The sequence below is a fragment of the Protomyctophum parallelum genome (genome assembly GCF_964188405.1).
Source record: "Protomyctophum parallelum genome assembly, chromosome: 17".
Taxonomy (NCBI): Eukaryota; Metazoa; Chordata; class Actinopteri; order Myctophiformes; family Myctophidae; genus Protomyctophum; species Protomyctophum parallelum.
This window is the reverse complement of record NC_139719.1, coordinates 9,120,099-9,135,628: the sequence shown is the minus strand read 5'-3', so window position 1 is coordinate 9,135,628 and position 15,530 is coordinate 9,120,099.

The window sequence follows — 15,530 nt, the reverse complement described above, 5'->3', positions numbered from 1 at the left end:
GGTTGCTTTGAATGCCAGCATCAGAGTTTTGTATTCTGTGCGGGCAGCGACCGGGAGCCAGTGGAGGGAGCGGAGCAGGGGGGAGACATGTGAGAATTTTGGCTGGTTGAAGACCAAGCGAGCTGCTGCGTTTTGGATCAGCTGGAGAGGCTTAAGTGCACATGCTGGTAGGCCAGTAAGGAGGGAGTTACAATAGTCGAGTTTTGACAAGACTGTTGTCTGGATTAGGAGCTGGGCTGATTCCTGGGTGAGGAACGGTCTAATTCGTCGTATGTTATAGAGTGTGAACCTACATGATCGAGTGACAGCTGTGATGTGAGCTTTGAACGAGAGCTGACTGTCCAGGACAACACCAAGATTCCTGGCTGTTGGGACAGACGTTACCAGGGCGTTGTCTACGGAAATAGTTAGCTCCCGCATAGGGCAGGACTTAGCTGGGAAGAAGAGAAGCTCAGTCTTGTCTGGGTTCAGCTTGAGGTGGTTGGAGGACATCCACTGTGAGATGTCAGCCAGGCATGCCAGGCATGGAGACAGCAGTGTCTCGGAGGAATCTGCTGGGGATATTATCATAGCCAGTGGCCTTGTTTGGCTGAAGGGCCATGAGTTTTTTCAACACCTCTTCGTTTCCTACTGGTTGTATTGAAAAGGAGTCTTGTTGGGCCCCTAATTTCAAATAGTGGGTTTTGATGTGTTCAGCACCGTACAGGCCTGAATGCGGGGGGAGTTTATTAACCAACTGGGTGGCAATGTTAGTGAAGAAATTATTAAAACTGTTTGCTACAATTTGTTTGTCTGTGATAATGGAGCCGCTTGAAATAATGGAGAAGTTTGAGGATTTGGTTTGAAGTTTATTGCTACACCCTAATTTATTTAAAGCCTCCCAGAGTTTTTCCAGGATGTTTTTTGTTTGATTCAATGTTCTCATTTATGAAGTTTTTTTTGGCTTTTGAAATGAGGCTTTTTACTACATTGCGTTGCTTTTTGTATTTTTCATGTGATTGATCGTTTTTGTTTTTGTTATATTCTGAGTAAACTGTATTTCGTAGCTTGATGGCATTCAATATTTCCCCTTTCATCCAAGGCTCTGTACGGGCTTTGACCCTAACCGTTTTTGTCGGGGAAATACTATCCAGAATATCCAAAAAAGTATCTTTGAATCTGGTCCATGTTTCATCAACAGAATGATGTGCAATCTAGGGCATTTGACCAGTCTATTTTATCAAGAGCTTCTATGAGAGCTTCACTGGTATAATGTTTCATGGATCTGTTTTTGACTGTAGTGTGACAATGAACTGGGTGCAAAATATGATGTTATGGTCACTTAAACTACTCTTTATTACCCCACTTTTGTGATTCTGGACGGGTCTGATGACAGAATCAGGTCAATGGTTGATTGAGAGGCTGGTCTTGTAATCTGTTGTATTACGCTGATGTGCATCACTTCAATGTCCACAACTTCAGTTATGATATAAGCGTGGTGACTTCTCCTTGCACCAGCCATCCAAATACAGTGCATCCAGTGCAACTAGTCCTTCATTCAGTCTCTCCATTTTTCCTGTGACCATTTTCCAATATTGTTCTCCGCCAATTAGGACTCCTAATTCCACTGCATGCATCCCTATGATGGGTAGCCTACATCTGCTATGGGCATTCCTTTTGCTTCCAAGTCCCTCCTTATCTTTCCGTTTGGCGCTTTAATCATAGAAGAGCTAAACTTGGGTGTTTCCAATAAATGGACATCAATGCTTTGATTGTTCTTAATATTTCTCAAACGAGCCTTCACTTTCCTGCAGGTAATTCTCTGGGGTGTTTTGGAACCAAACACATCTTTACCTATAACTGGCAGTGGCAGGTTAAGTGCTCTGGAAATATCCTCTTTAATGAAACTGTGGGTGCTATGAGGCTACTGTTGTCAGAGTTGCTTGCTACACTATACTAACTGCATCTGCAACACTGTGGTCAGCCTGTCTGTCGTTGCCGTGGTCGCCTGGTCGGCGCGTCTATCATGCGCTGTATATTACTGGCTGTTTGATTGCAAACTGTTTTGTGGTGTCTGCGCCCTGAGCCGTATCCAGCACTTCACAGATGGGGGGGGGGTCCAATCGGACTGGCCAAATCGGGTATTTCCGGGTTATAAAGTAGTTATTTTCGGGTCAAAAACGGGTCTGCACAGCAGACTCTCTCTCTCTCTTTCTTCTCTCCATGGATTTACTGACAGCGAGTCAGCGGCGGCCGCTGATCGGCCTATTTGCCTGCCCTATTTGACAAGTCCCCCGGGACCCCCGTGGTTCCTACGGCCCTGGATACAAGTAAGAAGCCTAGATTCAATGGGAGTTGTATGACATTGAGACTCATGTCATCATACAGTTTGCGTAATGCAGCTGCACATCTGTGGCCCTTTCAACTGGAGTCAGATTTAACAGTTTGTTCATGTGGGCATTAATTATTAGATCTTAAATTTGCACCCAAAACGACTGGTAAGCATTTTAATGGCATTGTCATAATTCTGGTCTGATAAAGCCAATCCAGGGACTACATAGCCGCTGTGCCACTTAAGTATGACTTTAAATATGTGAATTTATCAGACTTACTGAGACTCGTGTTTTTGTCTATTGCTGTCTCAAATTGACTCCAAAAGCTTTGCCATTACCTGCAGGAAAGTGAAGGCTCATTTGAGAAATATTAAGAACAATCAAAGCATTGATGTCTATTTATTGGAAACACCCAAGTTGAGCTCTTCTATGATTAAAGCGCCAAACTGAAAGATAAGGAGGGACTTGGAAGCAAAAGGAATGCCCATAGCAGATGTATACCCATCATAGGGATGGATGCAGTGGAATTAGGAGTCCTAATTGGCGGAGACCAATATTGGAAAATGGTCACAGGAAAAATGGAGAAACTGAATGAAGGACTAGTTGCACTGCAGGAAAGTGTATTTGAATGGCTGGTGCAAGGAGAAGTCACCACGCTAAATATATAGCCAAGCCGTGCATATATCCACGGCTTCCCAAGCCCCAAGCCGTGCATGCCTATTCCCACTATAGGCTGAGGAAGAAATGCCACTTGACAGTTTTCAAATCAGCCTCATGGTGGCGCTACAACAGGCCAAGTTGCGACACACACACACGCACACACACTGACACACACACACACACACACACACACACACACACACACACACACACCACATCACACCGCACACGCCACACCACACACCACACACACACACACACACACACACACACACACACACACACACACACACACACACACACACACACACACACACACACTCACACAAACAAAAACTCCTAAACATTTTGCCAAACATCACTCCTATCCTCCTGGTGGAGACCTGTGCCCAGAAGGACACTTTTTCTAGTTAATTTCTGCATCTCTTAGGGCCCATTTAACCATATAATACATTTGGATGGCGAAAATGGCAGATCTGCAAGTTGTGTCTTGAATGAGATGTGCTGTGAGTTTGCATATCTGCTATTTTCCAGCATAGGACCGTTGCACAGTGAAGTATAAACAAGGCTTTAGGATTTATAAGTCGTTTTTAGAATCCTCCTCCTCAGGATATGCACGTGACCGTGCATATCCGTGCCTATTCCCACTATAGGCTGAGGAAGAAATGCCACTTGACAGTTTTCAAATCAGCCTCAGAAAACATCAGGTAAGTGATGACACCCATTGCAGAACGGCAGCACCTGGTAATTATAAAAGCCTAACTTAATTTGCTCACTTCTTCATCGCAGCTCACTTCCAATAACACCCAATTAAAATAAGAAGCTGGCCTATTAAAACAAGAACTATATCATGTCTAAATGTAATTATAGAGGGCAATTATATAGTGTATTGAAGTCTGACTTAGAACTGACACCACCTGCTGGACTGTGAAAGAACTGCATTCCTGAATGTGTTTGCAAATAGCAAACACATTCAGGACTCACACACTGTCACGAAAGTCCATAATTATCTGGATATTCCAGATGATCTTGATGATTGAGCCCAGCCAAAGTGTCCCTTTCCCACAATACACAAGGCAAATGTCACAGGGTCTATCCCTCTCTTTTGAGTTTTACCTTTTTTTATAGTGGACAAAATCTGGCATGCGCCTGCCTCCTGTCAGTCAAGCACATTCACTCTGCAAGTCATATACCTGTAGGCATACCAAATTGGTTATAGCCAACTGAGTTAAGATATGTTAGGACAGGCTATACTGCAGAATTAAATAGGCAAAATGCTAATTATGAATAGGCAAAATGCTAGTTATTATGTTATGGTTGCATTGCATAAGTTACAGTATGTATGTAGGCCTACTACCGCCAAACTGATAAGAATATTGAAGAAAATGCTTTGCTATACTTTTATTTATTTATTATTATTATTTTTATCCCACGATTTATGCAACCCATTTTGTCACCCAGTGTCAATTATCTAATGTGATCCTGGGCGCTACACTTCTTCTGCCAACCTGGGGGGGCAGCGGACTTACCTCATGCTTCTGTAATGGAATCTGCGGACATGTGCTCAAAAGACAAATCACAATAATGAATAATGAGGCAACACAAGAATTCTGAGGTATAGAATATAGAGATTTACTCGAGCAGGAGACAGACTTACACTCATGTATGGAAAACCCAGTCTGACTCCCAGAGTCTCAACAATTGACAGCCTTTATAGCCCTCCTCTTCTCCCACAGACAACCCCCAACATATAGCCACAAGGCATGACCATGTGTGGACAGTGACGTCATAAACCAGGGCTGTAACTTTGAGTATTCTACATGTTTATATATAGATTTCCACGACATTACCCCACTTTTAAACATTTAAAAACTCATAAACACCATTTATCAGTACATTGCAGATGAAACACAAAATAAACACTCACTCATATCGTACGGGCAGGCGAAAAACCCCTTTTCATACAACATTATCTCGTAACGTTCTGGGAAAATTCCTACACCGGCCTATCTCATAAGAGAAAACGACCACCACATGGCTTACGACATGATAAAAACATAAAATCAACAACATAGTATACACAACAAAACACATCAGAATACACAGGTATTCAGGCACAAACATAAATCAATATACAGTGACACAATGGTTTTATAACAACAAACAAATAAGAATTAAACATACAATAACCGTTGCCGACATTGGACCCAAGAAAACATCTCAGCACCATAGTGTCCATTCAGAATTGTCCATCAGCCCACTTTGAGGAGCAAGTCAAGTCTTTTTAGTTCTTTCACAATGTGCAGGGCCCAGACATGTTGCGAATTTGCAGATTGGCCATTTTCAACAGAACAGCACACGTCCCGGCTTCTCAAAAGACCAGAAATTGTCACCCCACAGGTGACATTCCTGGGGCACATGACCGCACATGATCGCCGGATTCAGAGTTCAGAGTGCTAACAGCACTCTCATTTAGGACCCTCAGTGTCATAGTAGCAGACATGATCGCACATCATCATCATCATCATCATCATTCATCATCATCATCATTCATGTTGTCGTCTTCATAGGATCATATGGAGCTGGAAAAAAAACATACTACAAACCAATTTTTTAAAAAGGCCCTACTCTATCTAGTCTCTATCTTTAGTGTTGATGGTGGACCAATACTAATTATACCTTACTTTATAGACAGTTGGTTCCCGACTGCCGGACACCCTGAGGTGTAGGCTGCTCATGCAACTCATTTAGAGCACTCTAAAGCCTTCTGCCGGGGTACCAGCTGACACTATAACCATCTCATTTACTGTCAGTCCACCACCTTCCAACGTCTCTACACGCATTTGTATAACTACTGCCTAAAAATACATTCTCATGTCTCACTAGTATGGCATAATTCAAACAATACCGCTGTTCAACACTATAAATTGTATAACTACAGTAAAAACTTGTTCAACACTAATAAATCATATAACTACAGTAAAAACATTCTGAACATTAATATGTTGCATTTTACTCACGTAATACTCACAGATTTGATTTCCAAAATCCAATGATACTTCTCTTCTGTAAACACAGCGAGATAACCATTTCGGCGCACATGCACACACATGCAAAGATTAGTCATTTCATTAGTAAATCATTCCACAAACATATGAATCTGGACCGCCTCCACCTTGAACCTAAAAAGAAACCTGGATCAGAACATTCATACATTTATACAGGAAACACATTGTATTTAAATACTTTGTCTATTTCAGGGCGTCCCCTGAACCAGAACTGCGGACTCACTCACATTAGTCTGTGTGACTCCTATGAATAATATCTTGTAAATACATCATATAGTACTTATATTCTAGAATGTACAACAACTCCTATCTTTGGTTCCATTCCACCATCGGTGTACAGCCCCTTACTGGACCTTTAGATAATTGAACAATGTGTAACTCATAACTTTTAGTAAGCCCAAGCAACTCCAGCTTGATAAACAGGTTATCATTCTCAGTCTTAATTTTAACTCATGCAGCCAATACATTTCTCAGTCTTAAATTTAACTCACGCAGCCAGCCAATACATCAATCAATATTATTTCTTGCCCTGATGAAAATAGCTACTCAAAGTTACTCTATAAATGACATCTATGATGTCAGTGTCTACTTCTTCTGTCTTCTTCAATAGCTACTCAAAGTTACTCTATAAATGACATCTATGATGTCAGTGTCTACTTCTTCTGTCTTCTTCTTCCTGCTATATTCCCTATTTATTTACTTACTTAAATGACGACTGCATAGCTCATAGTTGCTCTTACGTTCCGCTGTACTTTTACTTGTACTTACATTAAATTGAATCTCATCTCATCTAGGACACACATTCCATTTTCCAATTTAAATTCAATGGTCCTATTACAAATACTATTTCAAATCAATTGGTTTTTAACAAAACTATGCCTGCACTCACTGTAGATTTGGCTGATTTTACACTGTTTACAGTAACTGTCCATCTTGTATTACTGCGCACACATGCTAACATAATTCAGTGATTTATCACTTATCTCCACTAATTTATATTAGTGTTGTAGTATCTGACCTGATGAGCAGCTGATCATGGTATGTCTCATATTCAGCCCTGCGGGTAACTCACAGCCTAGTATACATGGGGGGTTTGTTGCTTTGACCGTCGTTATGCCATAAACATTTCAAATAGCACTAGCCCAGCTGTTTTCCCTATCCTTGGCCAAGTCAAGATAAGGTCAAAATAAAGTCAGATCCTGAGCACAACCATTTTAAAGTTTACAGACCAACCACCCATTTCCTTTCATAGCAGCCATAATTGATAATCCCTCCTTACTATTTTGTCAATATGCATCTGTCATTCTTACCACACCTCTCACCATCACTACAGAGAGAGTAAACACAGTTCCTGCTAGCCACAAAATCAGCAGATGACGTGGAGGAGAACACAGCCATAGTTCCCAAGGTCTCACAAAATCAGATGTCGAAAACATATCCTCCATTGTTGTTGCAGAAGTCAGCTCTGCCTTGCATTTGAACCCATCCTTTGCAGGGTGCCCAAAACCCTTCACACAGTGTCTCAGTACAGTTCAGTTCAGTTCAGTAGGTGTCTCAAAGTTCAGTGCAATGATCACACCTCCCACAGTGTGATCTTAACTCTTTGAGGGTTTAAAGTCAAATCCCATGTCAAATCCCCTTTTCTCAATGGGAGAAATGCGTTTTTGAATGATTTATTGAAAATTCTCTGTTGTGACTCTGCGACAATAGAAGACCTTCAGAGAAAGCTTGACAAGTTTGCTTCCAGGAAAAAAATGAATTGAGTTGATACAATGTTTAGTTTTTGTGTTGGAAGCCATTTAAAAAAGAATGCGCTTACACAATGTAGTGTTTTTAGCACATGGAAAAAAGATACAGGCGTTTTAAAGTTTATTTTGGTAACAACTCTTTTTCTACAGGGAGCACATACCTATGACATATCTCATTTTAAAGGGTGAGTTGTCTAGTTCAATAATAAAAAAATAAAAAGTTTCCCACATCTACCACTGTAGATATTTTGCCATCTATAAATAGCAAGGTCAGTCTTGAGCAAACTGACCAACCCAGCTAAAACTGCCTACTGCGCCCTACTGGAACAAGATAGAAACTAAATGTTATTCTTTCCTGAAACTTGACATTTTAACGAAGATTTCGATATATAATATGTTTACATAGTCTTACCAGTACCCTAGTCTATTCATTCATGTATCTCAAAAACCTGTTATGAAGAAACACAGTTTTGATAAAAAACACATCCAATGACATAGTTTTCCGGACTTGGTGCCTATGATATGTATTAGAAATGTAGACTTGAATGTACTGTATTATATAAAAAAAAAATTGGGTTCTTACCATCTACCGTTACAGAGTAAATCACAGTTGAAACTCGCTTAGTCAGAACATAAACCTCAGAATAGTGTAAAAATAGACATGAGATGTATCTCGGATTTGAAAAGTGCAAGTTTTATTTCTTTTTCTTACAAACATAATTATAATGCAATAGGACACCCACTGCCCCCCCTCCTCCCCCCCTGAACCACCGGAGATCTGCTCCAGTACATCTGTGATGAGACTAACCGGCGACCGCTATGCAGCGCAGTCCATCGCAAACGTGTGTATTGTGTATATTCCACACGGATGTGTCTGTGATCGAGCTGAAAAACTTCTTCGGCCTCTATTTCCTTACTGGCATCGTGAAGAAGCCACCCCTCGTGTCCTACTGGTCTAGGTGTAAGGCTAATGAGACACCGCAGTTCAGGAGAACCATGAAACTGGCCCGGTTTCTGCTGCTCAAGCGGTTTCTTCATTTCAGTAACCAGGAGACTCCAGGTGTACTTTGCTACTGTCTTTGGGAACCCATGTATGTGGGACCATGAGGAAGAACAGGGAGATGAAGCGGCTTAGCAAACCAAATGACATGAAGCCGGGCGAGACTCTCATGCGCCACAACATGACGGGGTGATGCTGTTGGCTTGGCGGGACAAGAAGGTGGCGAAGATGTGCACCACCATCCACCCACACACGATGGTCAAAGTCACTGAGAGCCAAGGCCTGACGCAAACTGACGCCAGGCCAGCCAGTCAGGGAGGACAAAATGAAGCCACATTGTGTTGACCAGTACACCACAAGTATATGAATGGTGTGGACAAACTAGATCAACACATCTCGTATTACCCGTTTGCCCGTAAGTCATACAAGTGGCCTGTAAAGTTCTACCTGTTTCAGATGGCAATGTACAATGCGTTCAATTGTCCGTTCAATTGTACAATGTACAATGCGTTCTTGTTGCACAAGCAGGACAAAAAATCTCCTGGACTATCTAATGTTGGTGGTGGAGAAGTCGACATCACTGGGCAGAGGAGGAGGAGGAGGAGACATCCGTCCATTTCTTCACTCTGGAGTGGGTCATGGATCTAGATAGATAGATAGACAGACAAGTTAGATTTATTTGCAGAAATTACAAGTGTTGATCCATTTCAGAGCCAACACATTGTAGCCAACACACATCAGTGTTGATCATCAATTTAATTATCACAACGAAATGTACGTCATTGTTCTTTACTTTGCCGCTGGTACTGTAATGCAGGCGGCTAAGCTAATTTATTATACTTTTTATTAGTATTAGTATTGCGCTTGCATGATGATCAAATGAACGTATTGTACCGTGGTTTATATGCTATATATTATGAGAAATGTTCCATTACTTCCCCTCCTCCCATATATATATTCAGATCGCTATTTATCGCTGTTTTGTTTTTTTTAATTTGCCGAGGAGTTGCTAGCAGCTAGCATTACAGGCTGCGGCCTGTGCTCGAGGCTCGGCAAAAAAAAACAAAAAACTGCAATCATCATAGCGATCTGAATATATGGAAGGGGGGGAAGTAATGGAACATTTCTCATAATATATAGCATATAAACCACGGTACAATACGTTCATTTGATCATGTAAGCTCAATACAGATCTATTTGAAAGCCCCAGTGGTTGCTAGCAGTAGCAGTAGCATGGATGGATGGAACATCCATCCATCCATTATACATTAGCTCAGCGGCGGATCAGACACACTGAATAGATATAGCATATAATGTTTCAGACAATAAGATTCTTACCATAGAAAAATCTGGTCACCCGTCCAGATCGGAGTACGATGACATCGCTCGAGCCAGGCGGTCGGAAAGCCCGCAACAGCTGGCTTGCTCAGCATAAAGAGGTTACGCGGCCGGTCCTTCAGGACGAAGATCGTACAGAGGTGTTCCTCCATTGTCATCTGACGCACCAGACAGACAACAGACTACTAACTAATACATCTAAACTAAATATAATCGCTAAATATACTCAATCACTTTCGACACGCCACCAACTGTCTGAGAGTGAGTCCCCATGCAGAACCGCAGGGGGCGGACACGTTTTTATAGCCAACGATGTGCGCATGTGTTACGTGACACGGGATTTCTGGGTAATGTAGTTGGAATTTCAACAAAGGGACTTCACACAGCGATGCGGAGGTTATTAATCTACCGATATTCATTAAAAAAAAAAAAAACGAAGAAATTCGTTTTCCCCCACACTCAGAACGTTATTGAATAACGCATTTATTAGTTTTAAATCAAGTAAGCGGTTTGTAGCCTGTATCTCTCCCTCTCCATGATAACGGGTCAAGAGCAGGCTTACTCTGACAGATGCATACGTTTTGCATACTGCAAATTACTATATTTTAAATGATCACAATTACAGCTGCTATTACAATCATATTCCATGTACGTGATCTAATTGCCATATTCTTTGTTCTTACCTAATGTAAATCGCTCTGGATTTAAGGTTTAGCTTTCTGGATTTCCTTAGATCTTTGCAAAAGATGTCACCAAATCAATCATCGTCACACCATTCTTATTTGCCAATCAGTGACTAGTTGTTAGCCTTGTTATCCTTGATAAATGCAATCTCCTGTATCAGCCAGATGTATACACAGTGTTCGGGCAACTTCTTCATTTTTCTCTTTTACGTGCACATACGTACATGATCAGGTCTCTGGCTCAAATACCACAAAACTAACTTTTCCCCTTACTTGCGGACTCTATCGGTGGGGCCTTGATTCCGAATTGAATTTTAATTCACACATTAATCATGTTACCAAGATTGCCTTTCTTCACCTTAGAAATATTGCACGAATCAGAGCCTATGTGTCCTTGGACGATGCAAAAAACGCTCATCCACGCCTTTGTTTTCTCTCGGCTTGATTACTGCAATGCACTTTTCCAGGACTGCCTAAGAAAACAACTGACAGATTACAACTTGTCCAAAATGCGGCAGCCAGAGTTTTAACTAGAACTAAGATGTGAGAACATATTACTCCAGTTTTGGCATCACTGCACTGGCTCCCGGTTGTTTTTAGGATTGATTTTAAAATTCTTTTACTTGTCTATCAAGTCCTCAATGGTCTCGCACCTTCCTACCTACATGACTGCTTGCCTAAATATGTTCCAAACCGCCCGCTAAGGTCTTCCACTGCTGGCCTGCTCGCTTTGCCTGTCAGGCAGCCTCTGTAGACATTTTTAAAGCTCAGCTCAAAACCCACTTCTACAACATTGCCTTTAAGTGATCTTATATATTTTTTTTATTCATGTCCTCACTGTATTGCATTACTGCTTGCTTTTTAATGTCGTTGCCTTGCTTTCCTTTTACGCTTTGCTTTTATTTTATTCTTCATTGTTCTGTAAAGCACTTTGAGCTGCATTTGATGTCATGAAAGGTGCTATACAAATAAAGTTTTACTATTATTACTTTATTATTATGACACACTAGCGTCATGACCAGGGGTGTAGGGGTTAGGCTCCTGCCCTGTGACCCTCATGGCTTCAGCAAGGCTACTTACATACTCCCTATAATCTCACTGTAAACCCTTGTTCTTGACTACGGTAATTGCTTCCGGCATATTTTAACATTCCTAATAACAAATGACAGTTTACAAAAGTAACTATCCTGGGAAGTAATCCTTTACATTCATAATAGGGAACCACCTAGCTTTGGTCAATTTCTATAAATGACATCTATGACAAATGGCTTCATATAACATGAGCCGTCACACAGAGCCTGAGGAGCCTCGGAAGAGCAAATAAACAATAAACTAATTACAGGGGGTAATTATCTCACAGCATGACCCCAGGCTAGCATCAACACTAATTCTCACCGTTTCATTACCTTACTTTTTAAACAACATGTTTGTAGAACTGCTACTTCTTAACCTCTTTCCTAGCACATATCAAATGTATCATCTTAGAATCTGTCCTAACAATTACCTAAGGTAGAACACCACCTGTTTCTGACTGACTGATTTCAACAAACCACTACCCCCAGGCATTATTTGACCGCATGGGGTGGAGCACTCCACATTCCTTTATCTTTTCCTGTTTTTACAACGGCCTTATACAAACCACCTCTAGCCACATTTGCTTCCTCAAATGAACCCTATCATTACCAATTTGCCTATGGGGGTGTTTCAATACATGTATACTTTCACAACACATTTATGTAACAATGGCAAAACTTAACTTAACCAATAATCACTATTGTGAGTCCATAAAAAACTCTTTCCTTTTGGATGCATTGTTGCATACATTATACTCAGTTTTTACTTTTGGCCTACTCTAATCTTATCCTCCAATCCGCACTTCTTTAACCTCTATTTGTACCCAGGCAAGTTGAGGTATTTATAATCCGGGCCACCTGCTGTGTTACTGCAATTCTCTGCTAATTTCTGTAACATTTTTCCATTCTGTTTTATCTTAAACCTCAACCAATTTAACAGTAACAACATACTACTAGTCTGTCACTATTGCTGTTTTCCTTTTCTCAATCTGACATGTCTACAATTTAAACAACATGCCTCGTGCACATAGTAGATCTGCCATTCAACAAAGTCAGGCTATCCTTATCTCACAATCTTACTACACTAATTGACACAGTCCGATATACTATTAAGCAGACGCTCTCAATCCGGAGCGGTTTACAAGAATATCCATGGCATACTCATACAACACGCCACGTATTTTCAGAAAACAGGAGATAGCCTCCTAAATATGGTGCATGGCTCTTAAACTAACTTACAATATTAATCAGGGCATGGCCTGCCTGGGGAATTTAGATTACATTTTGTTTTTCTACATAAAACAATCCTAAATTTTATGACAACTCCCCTTGCAGGGAGCCATATAGACTGCCATCATGCCAGGTTAAGGAGGAAGAAAAATAAATAGTCCTAATTCAGACATTCCACTGCTCATTTGAGGTATTTCCGCAGTTACCATTTCCATCAAGAATACTTTGACCCCACATATAAAATGTAGTTGATAGATTTAACTACCATAGGCTCACTATTTCATCAAGATTTACTTTTAACTCCACAAATTACACAGTAACAATATCTAAAATAGAATATCTTATAATTTCAACACACCAAATATAATATGCCAAGAAAAAAATGAAACCATACCACTCTCACACTCTCCTTCGTTTCACATCCTTACTTTCATCCATATTATGGAACTATTTCCGTTTTCTCGACTCGAGAATTATGTATCTCCATTTTAGATCATTAAGAATCTCCCATTTCCACATTTTCTCTCCCTGTCATACTGACACCTTGCCTCACCCATACTCACACACACACAGGCAGATAGGCAAACACACTCAAACACCCTCAAACACCGTAGGCCTACATTCACACACTGGCTAGCCAACTTTCGTTGTTTCTTAAAACAACAGGATACCCCTAGGCAGGATCTCTTGTCCCCCTATTAGACAGCAGGCAACTTAATGAATGATTTATTGAATAGACTACTTTTTCCTAGCCATTCAACCAACCAAACACTATTCCTCCGTCTCTCATATGCACATATGAAAGGCAAAACTTCACAGTTTCCCTCTTTAATATAGGCCATCAAAAAAAAAATTTGTGATCACAACCAAATTCATCACTATACTTTAAACCCCGAATAAAAGTAATACCTCATTTTCCGAACATCAAAACAGATCCATATACTCACTTGCGCGACGTCGGCCCAGCCGAAAGACACAGAACTTTACCCCACCGGGCCGACATCGCCAAGCCCAGCACATCTCGATGGGAAACCTCCAAATATGTAATGGAATCTGCGGACATGTGCTCAAAAGACAAATCACAATAATGAATAATGAGGCAACACAAGAATTCTGAGGTATAGAATATAGAGATTTACTCGAGCAGGAGACAGACTTACACTCATGTATGGAAAACCCAGTCTGACTCCCAGAGTCTCAACAATTGACAGCCTTTATAGCCCTCCTCTTCTCCCACAGACAACCCCCAACATATAGCCACAAGGCATGACCATGTGTGGACAGTGACGTCATAAACCAGGGCTGTAACTTTGAGTATTCTACATGTTTATATATAGATTTCCACGACACTTCCTTCTATGCATGAGGAGTCCAAGCTGCTTCTTTTCACCTGACAGGGTAGAGTTTCCCCGGTGTGGAAGGAACACGTTATTCCGACCAGTTCCTTTCCCCTCCATCAGGCGCCCCGCCTGGCCAGGATTACTGCATGTTTTTTGTGAGGCTACCTAGCCTATAGGTTGACACGGGGAGAACATGACGGACACTGATGACAAGTTCACCCCTGTTCTCTGCTTTCAGAGTGGGGCACCTGAAATATTATCCCAGTCTTTTTTGATTTATATCCAGCTTTTAGTGTGTGTGCACAAACTTTGTCCTACACAAACATAAAATTTCCATCGACAATGAATGGACAATTTTACGTCATAGTGTGAATTTTACATCATGATGATGTACGATGATAAAAGCGCCCCTCACTTCACACGGGTGTGATTTTTTTAGATCTAAACAGCACTTGCTGCACCGGTTAAATGCAATAAACAAAGTTATTATTATTTTATTTATTATTTATTTATTTATTTGACAGGGACAACGCTCATTAATCAACATGTCAGTTTTCACATCAATGTAAATGGCAGGCCAGAGTTAGCCAAAGCTAAATCTCATCTGTAGTCCCCATGCAGGCTCTTAAAAAGTAAATGATAAAAGAAAGACAGAGTGTAGGGCGCCTGCACACAACACCATGCGTTGATGCCATGTGTGCATATGTGCAGGCACCCATCACCACGTCCATACAAAAACACAGTACAACAGATAAAAGAAAGACAAAGTGTGGGGCGCCTGCACTCAACACCATGCGTTGATGTCATGTGTGCATATGTGCAGGCACCCATCACCACGTCCATACAAAAACACAGTACAATACAGATAAAAGAAAGACAAAGTGTGAGGTGCCTGCACACAACACCATGCGTTGATGCCATGTGTACATATGTGCAGGCACCCAACACCATGACCATACACAATACAATACAATACAATACAATACAATACAATACAATACAATACAATACAATACAATACAATACAATACAGATCAACATGGTACAGGGGACAGAACAACTGCAAAGTGAAATGAGA